Here is a 24,246-nt window from a genome sequence, read left to right on the forward strand (position 1 = left end):
AAACTAAACTAACATCTAATATATATGAAACAAAATATGAATGCTAAATTAAATGAAAACTAAATAGAACAAACAAAAAGAGAATTTCCAAATCTTTATATTTTTATGATTTTTTATTGTTAAAATCTAAATCTAAACAAAATTAAATAAATCTAAAATTAAAACTAAAATTTAAAATCTAAATATCTAAAATCAAAACCTAGGCTAAACTAGGACCAAAAAACAAAATGAAATTTTTTTACGTTTTTTGTTTTTTGTTTTTTTTGTTTTTTTTTTGTTTTTTCTTAAACATACTCTATATATTAAACAAGAGCAAGCTCTAATCGCATATACGTATGAAAAAAAGAACTAAAACCTAAACGTATTACATTTGCAACATAAAAAATAAAATTTGAAATCGAAATTTGGTTTAAGTGCTTATCCTGTGCAGGTCTAGAGAATTCGAAGGTAGACGACGGAAGAGTACGCAGGAAGAAACAAGCTTGCTGCAGGATGAAGGTCAAACGGAGGGACGACGAGGTAAGGGGCAGCGAAAAGACTGTGTGCAGAGGTAGTGAGCCAGGCTGTGGTGGAGAGGAATGGCGTGAGCGTATCGAGCAAGCAACGTATGAGAAGGTTGGGCAAACGCAGGCATAGATATTTCAAATGCTTGCAGTTTGCAGGTGTAAACTCGAGCTGAGCATGGAAATAGTACAGGAATGGCAGCGTGAAGGGACTGTTGGCGTGAAGCTTGAATTGATTTGCAGGTGAAGACGTGGGCTACAGAAGAGATGGATGAGAAAAAAAAATTGTGTGGGAAAAACAACATGCTGGCAGAGGAGGATCGAGCTACAGATTGAAATGTCGTGGGCACGATGGCAAGCGAAACGGCAAGATGAATGGCGGAGGAAGATTTGCGTAGATGGAGGATGCGTGTGAGGATCTGAGCAATGGATTTGAAGAAAAAGAAAAAATGCAAGCCTGCAAGGAGGGGAGATGAGATGAAGGAATAACTAGAGGCTACGGATAGCTCGCAAAGCATCAAACGCTCAAAATAAAACTCGAAAATAACTATGCCTGAACAGATCCCAGAGGGCAAACAAATATATATATATATATATATATATATATATATATATATATATATATATATATATATATATATATATATATATATATATTTGCCAGAGAAATATAACACGTAGCCAAAAACTGGTAAACCCTTTAAAATTTCTCAGGAATTTGCAATTAAAGTGATACCCCTCTGCTTCAGAATTTCTAGTTAACAAACCCCACAAAAAATTTCCAGCTCTGAAATAAGTATTCCTGCAATAGCCGATTATGAGGCCAGATCTTACCCCCCCAAGCCTAGATCTGGCTTCAAAATCCAATTCCGACTTTAGACCTACAACCTGCAATGGAAAAAACAAACACCCAAAGAATATATATGCAAAAACTAAAACCCTACAAAACAACTACAATATTTACAGTTTTATGACTCTACAACAGCTAGATTTGTCAGTAGTCCTCAATAATATTTTCAGAATTTCAGATTTACTATGAGATACTTCAGAAATCTCCCATGCAATTTAAAAAATAAACTTAAATGACAGACCTAGAATTGAAACTGGCTGGGCTCTACAAGAGAATGATTTTCGGGAGTTGGTTGGTTCAGCGTAGAACTTCCCCAAACGCTCGTTAATTTTCTCAATCTGGATTTCCTACACATCTCACTTCAGTTATCAATAAAGAGGGGAAAAACAGTACTAAATTCCAAATCCAATGGAGATACCTGCCATTACTTTCAGAAATTCTATTACCATTAAAACCCTAGTGAGTGAACAAGATACATGTGTTCAACATCACTCTTCACCAAGCTATTACTAATGGCTGAAAATAAAATTATGCAGAAAATAAAATAGCTTACAGCACTTCAGGAGAGTAACACCAACAAGATTTCAACCCCAAAGTCTTTCTTTGTTGCACAAGAAAACATTTACAAGAGAGCTTTCTTCAGCACAAGACTCACAGATCGAATGATCTCAAATGACCCCTAGCACCCTATTTAAAGGAAAAATTCCCAATGGCTAGTTCGAGTGATCCATGTCAAAATGATCTCAACCATCGATGAGGATCAAGATATCTTTTAATCTCATCCGTTGAAATTTTAATAAATTAAAAATTAAATTTTGCATTTGTTTTCTCAAAATTTCGACTTTTTTTTTTTAATTAATTTTTTTTAATCTATTTTTTAATTTCTTTAATTTTTTTTATTTTTATTTTTTGGATCCTCAAACTTAGCCTTTGGAAAAATTACCTAGGACCTAGAAGTTACGACTTATGAGGGGACTAAAACATTTTCTAATCCTTAAGACACTTTACATCATGACTTTTACAATTTTACATTTCAAGGGGGAAAACCCATTTGACATAGACCCTCATAGACCACCCAGTTTTGCAACCAAATATAATCTAGTAGATCAACGCACTAGGATTCCCCTAAGATTCTAATGACAAAATTCATTCCAGCTTTGGGGTTAGGATGAAGGAAAACTTTGCCGATCATGGATTGGTGAGACAAAAAACCTTCCGAAACGTAGATTATCACTAGAAAATTAGGTCCACCTAGGCAATTTACGTACATGACTCATATCTGCTAAGATTATTTACAATTTACACATGAATATTGGGTTTACAACATAACACGATCAGGTTGATGATGGAAGTCGAATGGCACAGACACATCGATCAAGTGTTATCCCTTTTGCGAAAAAAGGGGGTGTACTGCTATGGGTAGTTGACACGTAGTGGTAAACATCTAGCTCTACTTGGGGATACGTTGCTGCACTGTAGGAATGTGAGAATCCAAAATCTGCATCCACGCAACCAAAACAACACATAAGTAGCGTCCATCCAAAAATCATCATATAACATTAAGCACATGAAAGATATAAGCTCTTCATTTATTAACTATCTAGTAACAAGGAAAGTAAATCTAATCCTAAAACAAAAATAAAATGTTGAAATGACGAGTAGGGTTAGAAATACAATACAAAGGATGCCCCATGGCATCAGATATCATCTTTGAAGAACAACTTGAGCATTCGACCATTTGCGGGTAGATCAAGTGGTTGGCCATCCAATTTGCTCAAGTGGAATGAGTTTGGTCCAGCTATATCTCGAATGATGTACGGTCCCAGCCACAAACTGTCGAACTCCTTATGTTTTCCTGGTTTTTCATTCTTGCGATCCCAAAGAAGTACCATATCTCCCACCTGCAAAGATCTAGATCGAGAGGATTTATCAAAGCTTTTCATAATGTTATAATGATTTTTACATAGAGCATCAAAAGTTGTTCTACGAGCTTCATCTAACTCCACAATCTAATCTATTCTATTCTGAACAACATCTTTATTAGTAGAAAAATGCTGAAGGAGCTGATAAGCTAGCAATTTCAGGTGCACAGGTAAGGTTACATCCAATCCATAAACTAATTCAAAGGGAGATTTACCAGTAGCTTTCTTCTTAGTGATCCTATATTCCCATAAAGCATACTTGATTTTGCTATCCCATGATCTCTTATTATCCCCTACTATCTTCTTGATAATGGTTATGAGATTCTTGTTACTTGATTCAGCCAAACCATTACCCTAAGGATAGTAATTTAATGAATGAGATAAGATAATGTCATATTTGAAATAGAAAGATGAAAACTCTAAAGAACTAAAAGCCTTGGCATTATCAATAGTGATCTTAGCAGGGACACCAAATCTAGTAATGATATTATTTTCAATGAAATCCATAATAACCTTTTCAGTGGCATTCTTAGCAAGAATGGCTTCAACCCATTTAGTGAAATAATTCGTAACAGTCAAAATCCATGAGTAGCCATTGCTAGAATTTTCATGGAACTTCCCGATGAAGTCCAGACCCCAATGCTGAAAAGGTGCCTCTACAATGACAGGTTGTAGGGGCAGGGCAGCAAGCTTCTATTTCCCAGTGAATAATTGATAGGCTTGACAAGTTCTAACAAACTTATGCACATTAGAAAAAATTGAAGGCCAATAATAACTAGCTCTCAGAATTTTTTGGGCGATAGTTCTAGCAGCATAATGACCACCACAAAATCCTAAATGAAACTCAGAGATTAATTTCTTAGACTCAATGTCATCAACACACCTAAGCACTATGCCTTCAGGATTTCTCCATCCAAGGCCATCCTTCATAAGGCAATACTTAGTGGTTCTTAGTCTAAGAGACCTTCTCTTATGAGCAGCTAAATGGTTAGGACATGTAAGATTCATCAATATGTCCTTGTACCACTCATGCTCTCCTAATCTTTGCAACTCAGGCAAAGATAGATCACTAAGACAAAATAAACCAAGAGTCTTTTCGCTACCTTCAGTCAACATTTGAGCCAAACCTTGGCCTTTGACTAGCTTGGTGGGTCTGATCTCTAAATCATATTCTTGTATTTTAGTAACCCACCTAGCACGAGTCCCTAAGCAATCGGTTTGAGTTAATATATCTTTAACAACAGAATGTGGGACGAAAGAAATGATTTTAGAATAACCCACATAAGTTTTGAAGTGCTTAAGAGACTTAACCGGGGCATAAGCTTGCTTTTCCATGGTATTGTACTTCAATTCGGAATTTTGAAGTGCTCTACTCATGAAAGCAATAGGCTGCTCATGACCATCTTTATTCTTTTGTAACAGGACACCAGCAATGGTATCTTTGGAAGCGAAAGAAAAAATCATGAAATCCTTGGAATAATCGGGACTAACTAAGACAAAAGCTCTTGCAATAGCGCATTTGATTTCTTGGAAAGCCTTTTTGTCGTCTTCTTGCCAAACAAATTTTAAATCTTTCTTCAGAAGAATTTGAATAGGCTTAGCTATTTCTGCATAATTTGGAATAAACCTTCTAAGAAAATTTGTCTTTCCAAGGAAAGACTGAAGGGATTTAAGATTATGAGGAAGAGGAATCTTTTGGATTGTTTCAATTCTTTCAGGATCAATCTTGATTCCATCCATAGAAATGATATGGCCAAGTAATTTCCCTTTGGTTACTCCAAAAACAGACTTAGATGGATTCAAATAAATCCCGTATTCTCTACATCTATCGAAAACCTACCTAAGATGATTAATATGACTGATACCATCTTTAGAAAATACAGTAAGATCATCTTGGTAAATCTCAATAAATTTCCTGATTAACCCCTTGAAGGCATAATCCATAGCCCTTTGAAATGCAGCCCCAGCGTTGGTTAATCCAAACGGCATTCTAATGTATTCAAAAGTACCCCATGGTGTGGTGAATGTGGTTTTATGACGATCTTCCTTTTTAACCCATACCTGATTGTACCCAGAAAAACCATGTAGCAACGACATCATTCCAGAACCAGTTACTCTTTGCAATAAAGTCTCCATGTTTGGAAAAGGGTAATTATCTTTCTTGCATGCCAAATTAAGATTTCGAAAATCAACACAAAGCCTTATCGTACCGTTCTTTTTCCCAACAATCACCAGATTTGAACACCATGTCGAATGCCTTATCTGAGCGACAATTCCAGCCGCAAGCATTTTCACAAGCTCTTTCTGAACCAAAGGGGCTAACTTAGGATTAATCTGCCTAAGCTTCTCGTGAAAGGGTTTAGCATTTTCATCTTTTAAGGTGATAGTATGTTCCATGACATCTTCCTTATAGCCCTCTAATTCATCATAAGAAAAAGCTAAAACATCTTGATATTCGCAAAGTAAATTAGCTAACTTTTTTATTTCCTCCACACTAGTACCTTTACCAATTTTAACAATCTTCAGGTTCTCAAAATTACCAATGCTTATCTCAAGATATTCTCCTGGGTCCATTTTATTTTCCTCTCTCAACTTCATGGCATCGTGATAATAAAAATGTTGCTCTAAGGCAACCACATTCCTAGGAGTAGGATTTATGATATGCTCATGATTTAAAGATCCATCCTCCTTAGAATCTATCCAGAAATCTTCAAACTCATCCAGACTATTAAGAAAACGAATGACTTGTTTTTCATCATTAAAGACTTGCCAATGCTCTGAGTTATCTGGAACAGATGGTCTAAATATTACTTCCATTTTGATCTTATCCTTAATTATCACATCAGATAACTGGAAGGTAGTAGCAGCTATGGCAAGTTCATCTGCTAAACTATTTTACTCTCTTGGGATAGCTTCGAGGTCAAGGGCATCAAAGTGCTCCATAGTATCCCAAACATCGTTTCGATAATTCTTTAATATTTGATTTTTGCATGTGAATTTATTTTTAAGTTGCATGATAATTAAATCAAAATCCCCCTTAATGCTAAACAACTTAATTTTCAAAGACTTTGCCAATTCAAGTCCCAACAATAAAGCCTCATATTCAACGACATTGTTGGTTTCTTCAAACTCTAAAATAGACAAACCTGAAAATGTGATCAAGGGGAGACTTAAGCACTATTCCAGCACCCTTACCATGCCTAGATGATGCACCATCAAAGTACATGTACCAAACTCTATCATTGAGATCCTTAATCTTATCATCGGGAGGAATTATGAAATTAGACATGATAGCGTAATTCCCAATGTCATATTGCTCTTTTAGTATCTCGTTGTGAGGTCTCTTAGGATCTTCAACATGGAATTTTCTTTTGGGCTCTCTATTAAGTCTTACAAAACCATCACCTCTAGGAGAAGAAATCATACCATATGACCAATTCATTTGAATACTTCCTCCTAGATCAGAGGCCCACTTTATGGATAAAAGCATACCCCAGGCATCAGGCACATCAACGACAACTATATCCATAACAATCATGATGTCTGGGTAAACTGAGAGATGAACTTGTAAATCTTTGATCAAACCATGCACTTCAATTTTCTTAGAATCCATGGCACATATGTTATAGTAGGGTCTAGAAACTCTTAAGTTGTTCCATGTCTCTTAATCATGACACAAGTTGATGCACCCGAATCCAACATGTAATTATTCAATTTATATCCATTAACTAACAAGGTGATAAAGAAAGGTTGGTGATCTTTGTTATCCTCATCTAAGATTTGCAAATATATGGGAGCATTGTGATAGTCAACTTCCCGAGTCTTTTGTCGAGAAATATTTACTTGAGGACCTTGAATAGCTTTTAGTAACTTATCTCTTTGGGAAGGGATTTTAGCAATCTCTGAGACAAGAACCCAGATTTTTGCATTGTTGAACCAACTTCCCAAATCAACATCTAATCCAGAGTTTAAACCAGGGTTAAAAGTTCGAGGGGGAATTTGATTCCCGCTCTTATCTTTATCCCTTCTCTGATAGGTCAAACCTTTATCTCTAGCAATTTCCATGATTTGCTCAGGAGAGGGTTTTTCACCATATAACTTAGCTAAAATGTCATCTTGATTTTCAAGGTTATTTATACTAAAAGTTGATGAAGGATTCATAACGTCACAACTATTTTCCTTGACCTCCATCCAATTATCCATAGACAAAGGAAACTTGTTACCTACTACATTTATTTGATCACCTGCCCCAAACATTCCATTATCCAAGATTCTTCTAACGATGGGGCAAGTGCCCTCTTCATGAAGAGTATCACAAACCCGACAGTAAGGAGGAGCATTATCGACAAAATTAGTAAACAGATTAGGAGGTCCCTGCTCACTAGATTGACCCTTCTTTTGCCAAATGTTATTTCTGATATTATTATTTCAAGGTTGGAAATTTTGCATTTGTGCTCTTTCCATTTGGACCAACCTATTCTGTAAAGTATCTATCTCCTTATTATGATTAATTTCCATGGTTTCAATATTATGGGGCAATTTGAGAACAAGTTCACTTTCAGGCTCTTGAACTGCTTTTCCTTTAGGTTCTTTTAGTTTCGTAGCAGCCATATCAAAACCTGGGATCTCAGACTTCCCGGATGTTGCCTTGTCCTTTTCAAGCTCTATAGCTAAGGTTTGGCAATCCCTATAATCATTAAGTCTAGCACACCTCAATTCATAAGATGGCTCAGGACTAAAGGCATCAATGTAAAAATCTCGAAGAGATTTGTTGGTAGGTTTATAGTCTTGAGGTAATTCTCTAACAATACCATTAAACCTTTTGTTAAATTCTTCAACAGTTTCATTCTCTCTCTTTTTTATTATACTAATAGCTTTCACGAGGTGTCTTCCTTTTCTCTTATCTCCATACTTTTCTTTAAAGGCATCAATGATCGATTGTAAGGAATCAAATGAATTATGAGGCTTTTCAGTAAACCACTCATGAGCATCGCCCCCCAAGGTTAAAACAAAAAGAGTCATTCTAACATCCTCATGATCGAAATCAGCAAACCGTGCGTACTTAGCCATCCATATACTAAAATCTCTCAGATGCGAATTAGCACTAATCGCATTATCTCCCTGAGAGCTAGGAAACTTATCTATCCCAAGTGATGGAAGATCATTGGGATACCCTGGAATGTTAGAAAAATTGCAAGGGGCATAAATATCCATGATGTCGTGCCCAACTAGACTAGTAAAAAGCAAATGAATATCAAAGAGGGCTTCTTGTCCAAGGTTAACAAGAAGTGTACGAGAAGAGAGTTTGTGTAATCGTACCCTGAGGGACCTTTCAGGATCAGGAGCAGGATTGCACAAACTGCTTGGATGTCTTCTAGTATACACTCTTGTAGATAATATATGAAGTGGATTCACCACCCGGACAGGAAGTGAAACACGGAAAACCTCGAAATGAAAGGACCAAGGGCAGAAAAAACTCTATCCCCGACAACGGCGCCAAAAAATGTTGTCACACAGATTATCACGACAACGCTCAGATCGGGGGCTGTCACCCTAATCCCTGATCTCTCGGTTTAAGCCTGTCTCCCACGGCTAAGGGGGGTAGACCCTATGGGGGAATAGATGACCAAATGTGGACCAGTTGGGTTGGGAGACATAAGGGGAAACAAGCACTTAATTGATTTTATAAGTTAATAGACCAGTGCCTTATGAAATAAATGATTAAACGATTATTTATCAAATGCTGCAAAAACATGAACTCATTAACAATAATTTACCATCAAATAACTCATACAAAGATTAACTTTTACAAAATGCGAGATAATCGATAAATGCTTGATGGCTTAACAATATTCTAGCAATTAAAATTCAGAAGATTAAATGCTTTAAATAACCACGTAATTTTAAATGCTAAACAACTACCACTTTCATATAGCTAATCTTCAAATGAACATTTAAGAATGTTTAACCACATAAAAATAATAAATATTAATCCCACATCAAAAATCAATTTAGCCTTAGCTAAATACACCAAAATTTGGAGACGTGACAAAATGTTCTAAGACTAAATACGACACAAAAAAATATTTCAAAAAAGAGACGACTTTTTATGATATATATATATATATATATATATATATTATTTTTTAGAGTCAAAATTTTTTTAAAAATTAAATCTAAAATCCAAATAAAACCTAAATCTAATCTAAACTAAACTAACATCTAATATATATGAAACAAAATATGAATGCTAAATCAAATGAAAACTAAATAGAAAAAACAAAAAGAGAATTTCCAAATCTTTATATTTTCATGATTTTTTAATGTTAAAATCTAAATCTAAACAAAATTAAATAAATCTAAAATTAAAACTAAAATTTAGAATCTAAATATCTAAAATCAAAACCTAGGCTAAACTAGAACCAAAAAACAAAGTGAAATTTTTTTACGTTTTTATTTTTTTATATATTAAAACATACTCTATATATTAAACAAGACCTAGCTCTAATCGCATCTACATATGAAAAAAAGAACTAAAACCTAAACGTATTACATTTACATCGTAAAAAATAAAATTTGAAATCGAAATTTGGTTTAAGTCCTTATCATGTGCAGGTCTAGAGAATTCAAAGGTAGATGATGGAAGAGTACGCCAGAAGAAACAAGCTTGCCGCAGGCTGGAGGTCAAATGGAGGGACGGCAAGGTAAGGGGCAGCGAAAATATTGCGTGCAGAGATAGTGAACTAGGTTGCGGTGGAGAGGAATGGCATTAGCGTATAGAGTAGGCAATGTATGAGAAGTCTGGGCAGACGCAGGCAGAGATATTTCAAATGCTTGCAGTTTGCAGGTGTAAACTCGAGCTGAGCATGGAAATAGTACAGGAATGGCAGCGTGAAGGGATTGTTGGCATGAAGGTTGAATCGATTTGCAGGTGAAAATGTGGGCTACAGAAGATCTAGATGAGAAAAAAAAGCATGGGAAAAACAACACGCTGGCAGAGGAGGATCGAGCTATAGATTAAAATGCAGTGGGCACGATGGCAAGGGAAACGACAAGATGAATGGCGGAGGAAGATTTGCGTAGATGGAGGATGCGTGTGAGGGTTTGAGCGATGGATTTGAAGAAAAAGAAAAAACACAAGACTGCAAGGAGGGGAGATGAGATGAAGGAATAGCCAGAGGCTAGGGATAGCTCACAAAGCATCAAACGCTCAAAAACAAACTCGAAAATAACTATGCTTGAATAGATCCCAGAGGGCAAACAATTTCTTTTTTTAATTTTCCAGAGAAATATAACACGCAGCCAGAAACTGGTAAATCCTTTAAAATTTCTCAGGAATTTGCAATTAAAGTGATACCCCTCTGCTTTAGAATTTCCAGTTAACAAACCCCATAAAGATTTTCTAGCTCTGAAACAAGTATTCCTGCAATAACCGATTCTGAGGCAAGATCTTATCTTTCCCCCCCTCCCCAGGCCTAGATCTAGCTTCAAAATCCAATTTCGACTTCAGACCTGCAACCTACAATGGAAAAAACAAACACCAGAGAATATATATGCAAAAACTAAAACCCTACAAACCAACTACAATATTTACAGTTTTATGACTCTACAATAGCCATATTTGTCAGTAATCCTCAATAATATTTTCAGAATTTCAGATTTACTATGAGATACTTCAGAAATCTCCCATGCAATTCAAAAAATAAACTTAAATGACAAACTCAGAATCGAAACTGGCTAGGCTCTACAAGAGAATTCTTTTTGGGTTGGTTGGTTCAGCCTAGAACTTCCCCAAACGCCCGTTAATTTTCTCAATCTAGATTTCCAGCACAACTCACTTCAACTATCAATAAAGAGGGAAAAACAGTACTAAATTCCAAATCCAATGGAGATACCTGCCATTACTTTCAGAAATTCTATTACCATTAAAACCCTAGTGAGTGAACAAGATACCTGTGTTCAACATCACCCTTTACCAAGCTATTACTAATGGTTGAAAATAAAATTATGCAGAAAATAAAACAACTTACAGCACTTCAGGAGAATAACACCAGCAAGATTTCAACCCCAAAGTCTTTCTTTATTGCTCAAGAAAACGTTTACAAGAGATCTTTCTTCAGTACAAGACTCACAGATCGAATGATCTCAAATGACCCCTAGCACCCTATTTAAAGGAAAAATTCCCAACGACTAGTTTGAGTGATCCATGTCAAAATGATCTCGACTGTCGATGAGGATGAAGATATCATTTAATCTCATCCGTCGAATTTTAATAAATTAAAAATTAAAATTTTGCATTTGTTTTCTCAAAATTTCGACTTATTTTACTATTTTATTTTATTTTTTTTATTTTTCTAAATTTTATTTTATTTTTATTTTTTAAATATTTATTTATTTTAATTTCTTTAATTTTTTTTTTTTTGGATCCTCGAACTTAGCCTTTGGAAAAATTACCTAGGACCTAGGACTTACGACTTATGAGAGGAAGAAAACATTTTCTAACCCTCAAGACACTTTACATCATGACTTTTACAATTTTACATTTCAAGGGGGAAAACCCATTTGACATAGACCCTCATAGACCACCCAGTTCTGCGACCAAATATAATCTAGCAGATCAACACACTAGGATTCCCCTAAGATTCTAATGACAAAATTCATTCTAGCTTTGGGGTTAGGCTGAAAGAAAACTCTGCCGATCATGGATCAGTGAGACAAAAAACCTTCCAGAACGTAGATTATCACTAGAAAACTAGGTCCACCTAGGCAATTTACATACATGACTCATATCTGCTAAGATTATTTACAATTTACACATGCAGACTGGGTTTACAACATAACACGATCAGGTTGATGATGGAAGTTGAATGGCACGGACACATCGATCAAGCGCTATCCCTTTTGCGAAAAAAGGGGGTGTACTGCTATGGGTAGTTGACACGCACTGGTCAATTCAACCGTTCAGTCATAATCTGGCACATGGTAGCTTTGCGCCACTGTCTTTTCAACCAAGCGTGATGACCAATTCTGTCAATCAACGGTTCCTCTCATACTAAGTTGAATTATTATTGTTGTGCAGTTCATGAGTAGGGTAAAATTAACCTATCTCACGATGGTCTAAACCCAGATCACGTTCCCTATTGGTGGGTGAACCATCCAACACTTGGTAAATTCTGCTTCACAATGATAGGAAGAGTCGACATCGAAGGATCAAAAAGCAATGTTGCTATGAACGCTTGGCTGCCAAAAACTATTTATCCCTGTGGTAACTTTTCTGACACCTCTAGCTTCAAATTCTGAAAATCTAATGGATAGATAGGCCATTCTTTCACGTTTATATTCATACTGAAAATCAAAATCAAATGAGCTTTTACTCTTTCGTTCCACACGAGATTTCTATTCTCGTTGAGCTCGTCTTAGGACATCTGCATTATCTTTTAGCAGATGTACCGTCCCAACCAAACTCCCCACCTGACAATGTCTTCCGCCCAAATCGACCCGTCAAAACGTACCTTAAGGCCAAAAACAGGGGCAGTGCCTCGTCTCCGCCCCACGGAATAAGTAAAATAACGTTAAAAGTAGTGGTATTTCACTTGCACTGAAAATGACTCCCACTTATTCTACACCTCTCAAGTCATCTCACAAAGTCGGACTAGAGTCAAGCTCAAGAGGGTCTTCTTTCCCAGTTGATTTTGTCAAGCCCGTTCCCTTCATTGTGGTTTCGCTAGATAATAGATAGGGACTGTGGGAATCTCGTTAATCCATTCATGCACGTCACTAATTAGATGATGAGGCATTTGGCTACCTTAAGAGAGTCATAGTTACTCCCTCCGTTTACCCAGGCTTGGTTGAATTTCTTCACTTTGACATTCAGAGCACTGGGAAGAAATCACATTGCATCAGCATTCGCAGGGGCCATCGCAATGCTTTGTTTTAATTAAACAGTCAGATTCCCCTTGTCCGTACTAGTTATGAGTCTATTGTTCACCGCCCGCCACCTAGGGAAAATCCGCCAGCAGGGGGAATTCTACGCCTATAGCCCAATTGGCAAGCGACTGCCCGCCCTCGCAGTGAGAACAGCTTGGGTAGACTGCCGACAACCCATGAGTTGAAGGCGCAGACCCCTAGGCCCAACCCTCAGATCCAATCCTTTTCCCAAAGTTATGAATCCATTTTGTCGACTTCCCTCACCTACATTGTTCTATTGACCATAGGTTTTTCACCTTGGAGACCTGATGCAGTTAAAGAGTACCACCGGGCATGAATGGTACTCGGTCCTCCAGATTTTCAAGGGCTATCAAGGGCACACCGTACATCGCAAGACGTGTGGTGCTCCTCCAGCGGTTGGACCCTATCTCTGGGTAAATTGATTCCAAGGTGGGAAAGCTGTTAAAAATAAAAGATAACTCTTCTCGGGGCCCCCAATGACGTCTCCAGATTTCCTAATGTTGTCGCCCACCGCCATATCCTGGTTCGGGAATATTAACCCGATTCCCTTTCGATGCTCGTGCAGAGTGCACCCCTGATACAAGGCTTCTCCATCTCTCAGGATTGACTAACCCATGTCCAAGTGTTGTTCATATGGAACCTTTGCCCACTTCAGTCTTCAAAGTTCTCATTTGAATATTTTCTACTACCACCAAGATCTGCACCGAGGGTTGATCCACCCAACCTCACGCTCGAGGTTTCTCAACGACCCCCGCGTCCTCCTACTCATCAGAGCCAGGAAATTTCTCCAACGGTCGAGTATAGGTTGCATGCTTCAACGCCATCCATTTTCAAGTCTAGTTGATTTGACTGGTGAGTTATTACACACTCCTTAGCGGATTTTGACTTCCATGACCACCATCTTGTTGTCTTAATCAACCAACACCCATTGTGGGATCAAGGTTAGCGCACAATTCGGCACCGTAACTCAACTTTCAATTCATCACGCATCGCCAGTTCTACTTACCAAAAATGGCCCACTTGGAGCTCTCAATTCCATAGCACGGCTCAATGGAGCAGCTGCTCCCTCTTACCTAATTAAAGTTTGAGAATAGGTCGAGGGAATTATGCCCCCGATGTCTCTAATAATTTGCTTTACCTGATAAAACTTGCACGTGAGCTCCAGCTATCCCGAGGGAAACTTTGGAGGAAACCGGCTACTAGATGGTTCGATTAGTATTTCACCCATATACCCAAGTCAGATGAACGGTTTGCACGTCAATATCGCTATGAACCTCCACCATAGTTTCCTCTGGCTTCGCCCTGTTCAAGCATATTTCACCATCTTTCGGGTCCCAACAGATGTGCTCGCACTCGAACCCTTCACATAAGAACAAGGTCGGTCGACAATGCACCCCCCTAGAGAGGGGATCTCACCAATCAGCTTCCTTGCGCCTCACAGGTTTTCAAACCCGCCGACTCGCACACATGTTAGACTCCTTGGTCCGTGTTTCAAGGCAGGTTGAATGGAAAGCCCGCGAACCAACACCACGAGCGTGCAGGTGCACACACCCGCCACAAGGGCGCACACTTCGTTCCTCGACCGCCACAATGACAAACCGACAAGGAGTAATCCACCCGCGCTTTTGATGATGCAGCAGCCTGTGTTGTTTTGCACCTCAAGTCAAGCAGTGGACCAGCCCGAGCCATTCCACATCCGACCAAGACACATCGACAACCTCCATCCACTTCCCTCTCGGAAATTTCAAGCACACTTTAACTCTCTTTTCAAAGTCCTTTTCATCTTTCCCTTTGGGTACTTGTTCGCTAGCGGTCTCTCTCTCGTATGTAGCCTTGGACGGAATTTACCACCCAATTAGGGCTGCATTCTCAAACAACCTGACTCATCGACAATGCCTCGTGATGTGGCAGGGTCCCGGCCTGATGGGGCTATCACCCTCTCAGGCGCCCCCTTCCAAGGGACTTGGCCTAGGTCCATCGTTGAGGACACTTCTACAAACTACAATTCAGGTGATGTTGTCGCCCGATTTTCATGTTGGGCTCTTCCCGGTTCGCTCGTCGCTACTAGGGGAATCCTTGTAAGTTTCTTTTGCTATGCTAAATTATATGCTTAAACTCAGCGGGTGTTCTCGCCTAAGCTGAGGCCGCAAAGATGGAGCTAAATCCACCCTACCCGATGGGAGGGAAAGAGAGAGAAAAGCAAGTTCGAAGCACGAACTGCCCATCCAAGGGGACAAGATCACCGCTCGCCAACACATGCCACAAAACATCGTTTGAGGTATTTTAGCCAACCGCACTGCATTAGGCACGGACGACCAGCTCAGCTACTCCCTAACATATTGCAGGGCACACATTTGAATGGGATGCGACGCCCAGACAAACGTGCCCTCAACCGAGGCCTCAGGCACAAACTGCGTTCAAAAACTCGATGATTCATGGGATTCTGCAATTCACACTAAGTATCACATTTTTCTACGTTCTTCATCGTAACAAGAGCCGAGAGTCATCTCCACGTATTACCGAAAAATCCGCCACAACATTGAATAGGGGCACCCCCCACCACAAATGTAAGGCTAAGGGCCAAAAGGAGGAAAGGAAGAAAATTGCATGAAAGAAAGAGAAACAAAGGTGTCTACCCCCTCACAAGAGGAGGCTTAAACAGAGAACAATCTTCTTGAGCCCCACACCCTCGCAAAAGGGGGGAAATGCATGGAACAACAATCGAGAAGGACTAGGGTGGCCACCCCAGGAGTTCGCACTGCTTTTAATCCTTCCCGAACACCAGTCCACAACAATTCCCCCCTTTCTCCATAAAGCTAGGGACCGAAAGGAAGAAGGGAAGAAAACAAGGTGAAAGAAATAGAGATCAAACGTGGCTACTGGCTCACAAGAGGATGCTCAAACAAAGCACAAGCCTCCCAAGCCCCATGCCTTTGCAAAAAGGGGGGAATTAAAGGGGACAACGATCGAGAAGGACTAGAGTAGCCACCTCGGGAGCTCACACTGCGTTTCATCCTTCCCGAACACCAATCCACAACAATCCCACCTTTTCTCTATAAAGCTAGGGATCAAAAGGAAGAAGGGGAGAAAACAACATGAAAGAAAGAGAGATATCAAACGTGTCTACCGGCTCACAAGGGGAGGCTCAAACAGAGAACAAGCGTCCCCAACCCTGTGCCTTCGTAAAAAGGGGGAACTGCAAGGGATGACGATCGAGAAGGACTAGAGTGGCCACACCAGGAACTCGAACTGCTTTTCATCCTTTCCGCCCACCAATCCACAACAATCCCACCTTTTCTTCGTAAAGCTACAGGCCAAAATGAAGAAGGGAAGAAAACAACATGAAAGAAAGAGATATCAAACGTGGCTACTGGCTCACAAGGAGAGGCTCAAACAGAGAACAAGCTTCTCAAACCTCATGCCTTTGCAAAAAGGGGGGAACTGTAAGGGACTGTGATTGAGAAGGACTCGGGTCACCTCCCCAAGAACTCGCACTGCTTTTTGTCCTTCCCGAACACCAATCCACAACAATCCCACCTTTTCTCCATAAAGATGGGGGCCAAAAGGAGAATAGGTTGAGGGTGTTACGCCCCCAACGCCTCTAATCATTTGCTTTACCCGATAAAGCTCGCGCATGAGATCTAGCTATCCTGAGGGAAACTTCGGAGGAAATTAGCTACTAGATGGTTCGATTAGTCTTTCACCCCTATACCCAAGTTAGACGAACGATGTGCACGTCAATATCGCTATGTGCCTCCACCATAGTTTCCTCTGGCTTCACCCTACTCAGGCATAGTTCACCATCTTTCGGGTCCCAAAAGGTGTGCTTGCACTCGAACCCTTTGCATAAGCTCAAGTTCAGTTGATGATGCACCCCCCAGAGAGGGGATCTCGCCCGTCAACTTCCTTGTGCCTCGTAGGTTTTCAAACCCACCGACTCGCACACATGTTAGACTCCTTGCTCTGTGTTTCAAGACAGGTCGAATGGAAAGCCTGCCAACCTGTTGACCACCACCGGTCAACTACCCATGTAGTACACCCCCTTTTCTTCACAAAAAGGGGTAGCACTTGATCGACGTGTTCGTGCCAGCCTGCAGTCATCAGCAGCTTGATCATTTTAATTGTAAACCCAATCTGCATGTATGAATTGTAAATAATCTTAGCAAATATGAGTCGTTTATGTAAAATTGCCTAGGTGGACCTAACTTTCTAATGATAATCTATGTCCCGGAAGGTTTTTCGTCTCACCGATCTACGATCGGCAGAGTTTTCCTTCAGCCTGACCCCAAAGCCGGGATTGATTTTGTCATTAGAATTTTAGGAGAATCCTAGTGTGTTAATCTGCTAGATTATAGTTGTGTCGCAGAAACTGGGTGATTTATGAGGGTCTATGATAAAGGGGTTTTCCCCCTTAGGATGTAAATTGTAAAAGTCATGATGTAATGTGTCTTGAGGGTTGGAAAATGTTTTAAATCCCCTCATGAGTCCTAAGTCCTAGGTCCTAGGTGATGTTTCCAAAGGCTTAGTTCGATGATCCATTTAAGAAAATAAATAAAATAATAAAATAAATAAAAATTAAAAAATGAAATAAAAAATAATAATAATAAAATTTATAAAATAAAGCAAAAAACCCTAAATAATAAAATAATAATATTTTAAGTGAATGCATGCAAAATATCATTTTTTAATAAATCGACGGATGAGATTAAGAGATGTCTTGATCCTCATCGACAGTCGAGATCATTTCGACATGGATCACTCGAACTAGCCGTTAGGATCATTTCCTTTAAATAGGGTGCTAGGGGTCATTTCAGATAATTGGATCTGTGAGTCTGGTACTGAAGAAGCTCTCTTGTAATCTGTTTTCTGGTTAATAAAAGAAGACTTTGGGGTCCAAATCTTGCTGGTGTTACTCTCTGGAAATGCTGTGAGATTGTTTAATTTTCTGCATATGTTATTTTCAGCCATTAATAATAGCTTATTGTAGAGTATTGTGAGCACAGGTATCTTGTTCACTTGCTAGGGTTTGAGTGTTGTTAGGGTTTCTGAAGTAATGGCAGGTATCTCCATTACTTTTTGAGATCTAGCAGCATTTTTGCCCTCTTTACTGATGGTTGTTTTGAGCTGTGCAGAAAACCCTTTCTGAAGAAAATTTGTGGGCGTTTGGGGAAGTTCTCGGCTGAACCAGCCAACTCCCGCAAGCATTTTTTGCTGAGCCCAGTTGGATTTGATCCTGGGTCTATCATTCAGTTTATTTTTCCTAATTTGCATGAGAGATTTTCTGAAGTTCTTCACAGTGAAAATCTGAAATCTTTGTTCTTTAAAATATTTCTGTTCTTATTGCTGAATCTGGCTGTGAAAGGGCCAAAAATCTGTACATTAATCAGTTGTTCTAGGGTTTCAAATTTTTTTTTATACAGTTTTCATTAGGGTTTTGTTTCCTTGAAATTGCAGGTATAGGGTTTTTCTCCAGGGGTTTCTGAGCGAGAAAAACAGAAAGTTTTGTGATCAGCGTGAACCTGTATGCTTTCATCGCATCCCCAGAAGCCGGCGTGTGGTTTCCACTGAGGCATTTCGACTTAAATAACAGCACTGGCCTCAAAGCAGCCCACACGTTTTTCTTCAAATCGTCGCTGTTTGGTCTATGAACCCGCAGAGGCATCTATCCTTCAATCTCTAAAAGAACTGGATGCTGGTCGAAATTTCATGTGCATGCTCAGAGCTTTGTTATTGATCAGGAGTCTAACATCAAGCATCGAACTCTTTTCTTAAATTTTTGTGTGGGTATGGCTGTGTGAGAGTATCAATAAAAACGGATCATCAGCGTTAAGGTCCTCTGTTTATCCAGCATCTCACGTGCTGCGTGGACTGAGGTTCTTACTCCTCCTCACGCCATTGGCAAGTCTTCAAGTCGAAGTCTTCCCACTGCTTCTCTACTACCTGCGCAAAGACCATCGAAACTCTCATCATCCGCCAGTGTTTGGACATTCCACGCAAACGGCTTAACGTATTGGTTGAGCAAATGCCTGTGGATGAGTGTCAAAGGTCATTCCGCGCGGGCACCTGTCTCCACGCTGCTCTGTCCGCCGTCCAAAATTGACAAGCAGGCCTCTCAAACCACTGTCGCCGCCTTTCTCTACCTGCAACTTGTGCTGAAAGGAAATATCAAGGAAATAAAATCGCAGGCGTGGAGCTTTCTCTGTCCGCCGTCAAGAAAAAGAATTGTAAAACGAAACGTATCGGGCTGGTTTGTATATGCGTAGCCGTCAACGGTGGGAGTTTTTCTCTGCGTACACATGAAGAACGTGACTGCGATTTGGCTCAGACCTTTCACATATGCGGTATGGTAAGTAGCAGGTATAACGTAGTTTTTTTTTAGTCGTTTCATTTTCATAGCATAGGTTTGTATATATATATATATATATATATATATATATATATATATATATATATATATATATATATATATATATATATATATATTTTATGTAAAGAAATCGAATGTCGTTCTTTAGGTTTAGGTCTTTTGTATATTGTTCAGATTATTTTAGATTTGAATTTATTTTAATTTAGATGTTTAATAATCTTTAATTTTTTTTATTTTTGAACATTACGTTTTAGTTTAGAGTTAATTTCTATTTTAGCTTAATTCAATTTCATTTAGTTTTATTTTAATAGATTTGAGCTTTTAGGTTTTAATAAAAAATAAATATATTTTGTTTTATTTTGGTTTTGAATTAGGTTTTAGATTAGATTAAATTTTATTCAGATTTTATTTTAGTTTTAATTTTACCTTTAGAAAAAAAAAAAAAAAATTGAAAAGCGTAAAAAGCATCGTGGAAATTTTGCCAGATTCAGTTGTTTTCCTCACGGAATTATCATGTTATATCTTTTATGCTGAGATTTAAATTTTCAAGTCTGGATACGAATATGATATTTGGTTAATGATTTATGATTCTCGTGGTGGTTTAAAGCATTCATCTTTTCAAAATTCTCAGTTGCTGGATATCGTTTTGGTCATTTTAAGAGCATTGTGAGTTTAGCTGATGACAAATGATTGTTGTTCACGGTTTATGTTTTTATATCATCTAACAAGTAATAATTTTAACAACAATCACTTAAGGCACTGGTCTGCTAAATTAATCAAATCCTTTTAGTGCTTATCATATCATGTCTCCTGTCTCCCAACCAACTGGTCGACAGTTGGTCTTCGTCATATCATAGGGTCTACCCCCCTTAGCCGTGGGAGACAGGCTTAAACGGAGGGATTGGGGATCAAAGTGGCAGCCCCCGGTCTGAGCGTTGTCGTGTCAATCTGCGCGACAACACAACCAACACCATGAGCGTGCAGGTGCACACAGCCCGCCACAAGGGTGCACGCTTTGTTCCTCGACCACTACAACGGCAAACCAACAGGCAATAATCCACCTGCGCTTGTGATGATATAGCAGCCCATGTGGTTTGCACCTCAAGTCAAGTGACAGACCGGCCCGAGCCGTTCCACATCCAATTGAGATGCATTGATAGCCTCCATCCACTTCCCTCCCGGCAATTTCAAGCACTCTTTAACTCTCTTTTCAAAGTCCTTTTCATCTTTCCCTCATGGTACTTGTTCGCTATCGGTCTCTCGCTCGTATTTAGCCTTGGATGGATTTACCACCCAATTAGGGTTGCATTCCCAAACAACCTGACTCAACGACAACACCTCATGATGCGACAGGGTCCTGCCCAACGGGTCTCTCACCATCTCAGGCGCCCCCTTCCAAGGGACTTGGCCCAAGTCCGCCGCTGAGGATGCTTCTACAGACTATAATTCAAGCAACGCTGCCGCCCGATTTTTATGTTGGACTCTTCCCGATTCGCTTGCCGCTACTAGGGGAATCCTTGTAAGTTTCTTTTCCTTCGCTTAATTATATGCTTAAACTCAATGGGTGTTCTCACCTGAGCTAAGGTCACAAAGTTGGAGCTAAATCTGCCCTACCCGATGGGAGGGTAAGAGAGAGAAAAGCAAGTTCGAGCGATGCCACAAAAAGCCCGCATTAGCTAACACCAACTACCCATTCAAGGGGACAAAATCGCCGCTCGCCGACGCACGCCACGAAACATCGCCTGAGGTATTTCAGCTAAGTGCACCACATTGTGCATGGATGACCAGATCCGTTGCTCCCTAACATATTATAGCAAGCGCATTTGAATGGGATGCGATTCCCAGACAGACGTGCCCTCAACCAAGGCCTTGGGCACAAATTGCGTTCAAAAACTCGATGATTCACGGGATTCTGCAATTCACACTAAGTATCGCATTTCTCTACGTTCTTCATTGTAACAAGAGCCGAGATATCCGTTGCCGAGATTCGTTTCCACGTATTATCGAAAAATCTGCCACAACACCGAATAGGGGCACCCACCACCACAAATGTAAGGCTAAAGTCCAAAAGGAGGAAAGGAAGAAAAATGCATGAAAGAAAGAGAAACAAAGATGTCTACCCCATCACAGGAGGAGGCTGAAACAGAGAACAATCTTCCCGAGCCCCACGCCCTCAAAAAAGGGGGGAAATGCATGGAAAAGCAATCAAGAAGGACTAGGGTGGCCACCTCGGGAGCTCACACTGCTTTTAATCCTTCCCGAACACCAGTCCACAATAATTCCCCCTTTTCTTCGTAAAGCTAGGGACCGAAAGGAAGAAGGGAAGAAAACAAGGTGAACGAAATAGAGATCAAACATGGCTACTGGCTCACAAGGGGAGGCTCAAACAAAGCACAAGCCTCCCAAGCCCCGTGCCTTCGCAAAAAGGGGGGAATTGAAGGGGATAACAATTGAGAAGGACTAGGGTGTCCATCCCGGGAGCTCACACTGCATTTCGTCCTTCTCAAACACCAATCCACAAAAATCCCACCTTTTCTCCATAAAGCTAGGGGCCAAAAGGAAGAAGGGAAGAAAAAAACATGAAAGAAAGAGAGATATCAAACGTGTCTACCAGCTCACAAGGGGAGGCTCAAAAATATAACAAGCTTCGCCAACCCTGTGCCTTCGTAAAAAGGGGGGAACTGCAGGGGATGACAATCGAGAAGGACTAGGGTGGCTACCCCGGGAACTCGCACTGCTTTTCGTCCTTCCCGACCACCAATCCACAACAATCCCACCTTTTCTTCGTAAAGCTAGGGGCCAAAAGGAAGAAGGGAAGAAAACAAGATGAAAGAAATAGATATCAAACGTGGCTACTGGATCACAATGGGAGGCTCAAACAGAGAACAAGCTTCCCAAACCCCGTGCCTTCACAAAAAGGGGGGAACTGCAGGGGACGACGATCAAGAAGGACTAGGGTGGCCACCCCAAGAACTCGCACTGCTTTTCATCCTTCCCGAACACCAATCCACAACAATCCCACCTTTTCTCCGTAAATCTAGGGGCCAAAAGGAAGAAGGGAAGAAAACAACATGAAAGAAAGAGATATCAAATGTGGCTACTGGCTCACAAGGGGAGGCTCAAATAGAGAACAAGCTTCCCAAACCCCATGCCTTCGCAAAAAGGGGGGAACTGCAGGGGATGACAATCGAGAAGGATAGGGTGGGCACCCCAGGAACTTGCACTGCTTTTCGTCCTTCCCGAGCACCATTCCACAACAATCCCACCTTTTCTCCATAAAGCTAGGGGCAAAAGGAAGAAGGGAAGAAAACAACACCAAAGAAACAAAAATCCCAAGAAAAGAGAGAAGCTCAACAGCACAACAAGGAGATGTTTCCTAACCAAAAAGAGAGAAAACAAGGCACCCAATCAAAAATCATCCCACCACTTCACCCTCCCACATACATTACGTCACAACACCCTTTCTAGCTTACAACATAACAATCAACAATCAAACAACCAAGAAAATAAATCACAACCTAAACTTGACCACTAGAAAAGACGAGGGCCACGACGAGACCAGTGTCTGGAGCACGTCACTAGGAGGTAAACAACCACCCAACCTGGTACAAGGCTTCAAATGACAAATAGACTAATAACAAACCCACCTCTCTATTGCATCCCTCCGTGTACAAAACGCCCAACAACCTTTCTAGCGAGAAAGTTAACAAGGTCAAGAATCAAACTCCAAAGAGGAGTTGTCACAAGCCAACACTCAATTCCAGAGAAATCCATGAGCCACAAATACATCGATGGTGCAAGGCCACTAAAGAGAGGGATGTCCGCAAAGCGCACACCACGAAATCAGAAATGACCAAGTCCCATGAAAAACCCACAATCCAAAGGGAGGAACAAAGACACAACCCGCTACTTCTTTCCTTAGAAGGGGAGTGGCTCAAGAGAGGACAAGGAATTCCCTCGACGGAAAAGGCACGAGATAAGAATGCCACCCTCATGTACATGATCCTGAGGAGTCCACTTCCATCCCATAATTGGAAAAGGAAAAACGAAACATACAGCATCCATGACATAGGTAGACATATAAAATGGAGGAATGCTTCTTGTAGTAACATAATGGTTCATTCTATATTCTATGATATGGCAGGCTAAGTTATTTGACAAAATTGTGGCCCACTCCATGACTATATAATTAGAAGAAGCGTCAATGAGAGGTACCCATTCCACCGAAAACTTGGTAGCATCTGCGTACCCAAATAACCTACATAGCATTGCAGCAATGTATAAATAAGGAGCAGCGAGAGAGGCTACTGAATACATACCAGTTCTATCCATTTTTTGTTTGCTCGGATTTGCCCTCCATTGTTTTATAACTTCAGAGGCTTCTTCATTTTTAGCAGCAAATTTCTCCACAAATTCTTTATCATAATCCTTGTGCGGCAAAGGTAGATGATACATTTTTCTGATATCCTCTGATTTGAAGGAGTCGATGACCACTTGCCTTGAGGTCACGAATTCTCTATCCTCAATATTTACATTTTCAATAATCCATTTGACCATATCAAGATAGGGTAATAAATTTGGTCTAGCTGTTATCTTATGCAAGATAAAGCATGCAACTTCAGGATAAGAAGCGTTTGAAGATTGCATATCATCTAT

The 24,246-nt window shown here is 39.9% G+C and overlaps 3 non-coding genes across 3 annotated transcripts; all 3 read right to left on the reverse strand.

The window, feature by feature from the left end:
• Positions 1 to 11,992: 11,992 nt before the first annotated feature.
• Positions 11,993 to 15,370, reverse strand: LOC149265805 (25S ribosomal RNA). The gene has a single exon (XR_016261392.1). It is a non-coding gene; the product is annotated as a 25S ribosomal RNA (ribosomal RNA).
• Positions 15,371 to 15,589: 219 nt separating this feature from the next.
• Positions 15,590 to 15,741, reverse strand: LOC149265806 (5.8S ribosomal RNA). The gene has a single exon (XR_016261436.1). It is a non-coding gene; the product is annotated as a 5.8S ribosomal RNA (ribosomal RNA).
• A 5,684-nt stretch (positions 15,742 to 21,425) lies between these two features.
• Positions 21,426 to 21,579, reverse strand: LOC149265807 (5.8S ribosomal RNA). Its single transcript, XR_016261368.1, has one exon. It is a non-coding gene; the product is annotated as a 5.8S ribosomal RNA (ribosomal RNA).
• Positions 21,580 to 24,246: the final 2,667 nt, after the last annotated feature.

The sequence above is a fragment of the Pinus tabuliformis genome, chromosome 6, assembly GCF_031772625.1.
Source record: "Pinus tabuliformis cultivar Carrire ecotype Pingquan chromosome 6, CPIR1, whole genome shotgun sequence".
In the NCBI taxonomy this organism is placed as follows: domain Eukaryota; kingdom Viridiplantae; phylum Streptophyta; class Pinopsida; order Pinales; family Pinaceae; genus Pinus; species Pinus tabuliformis.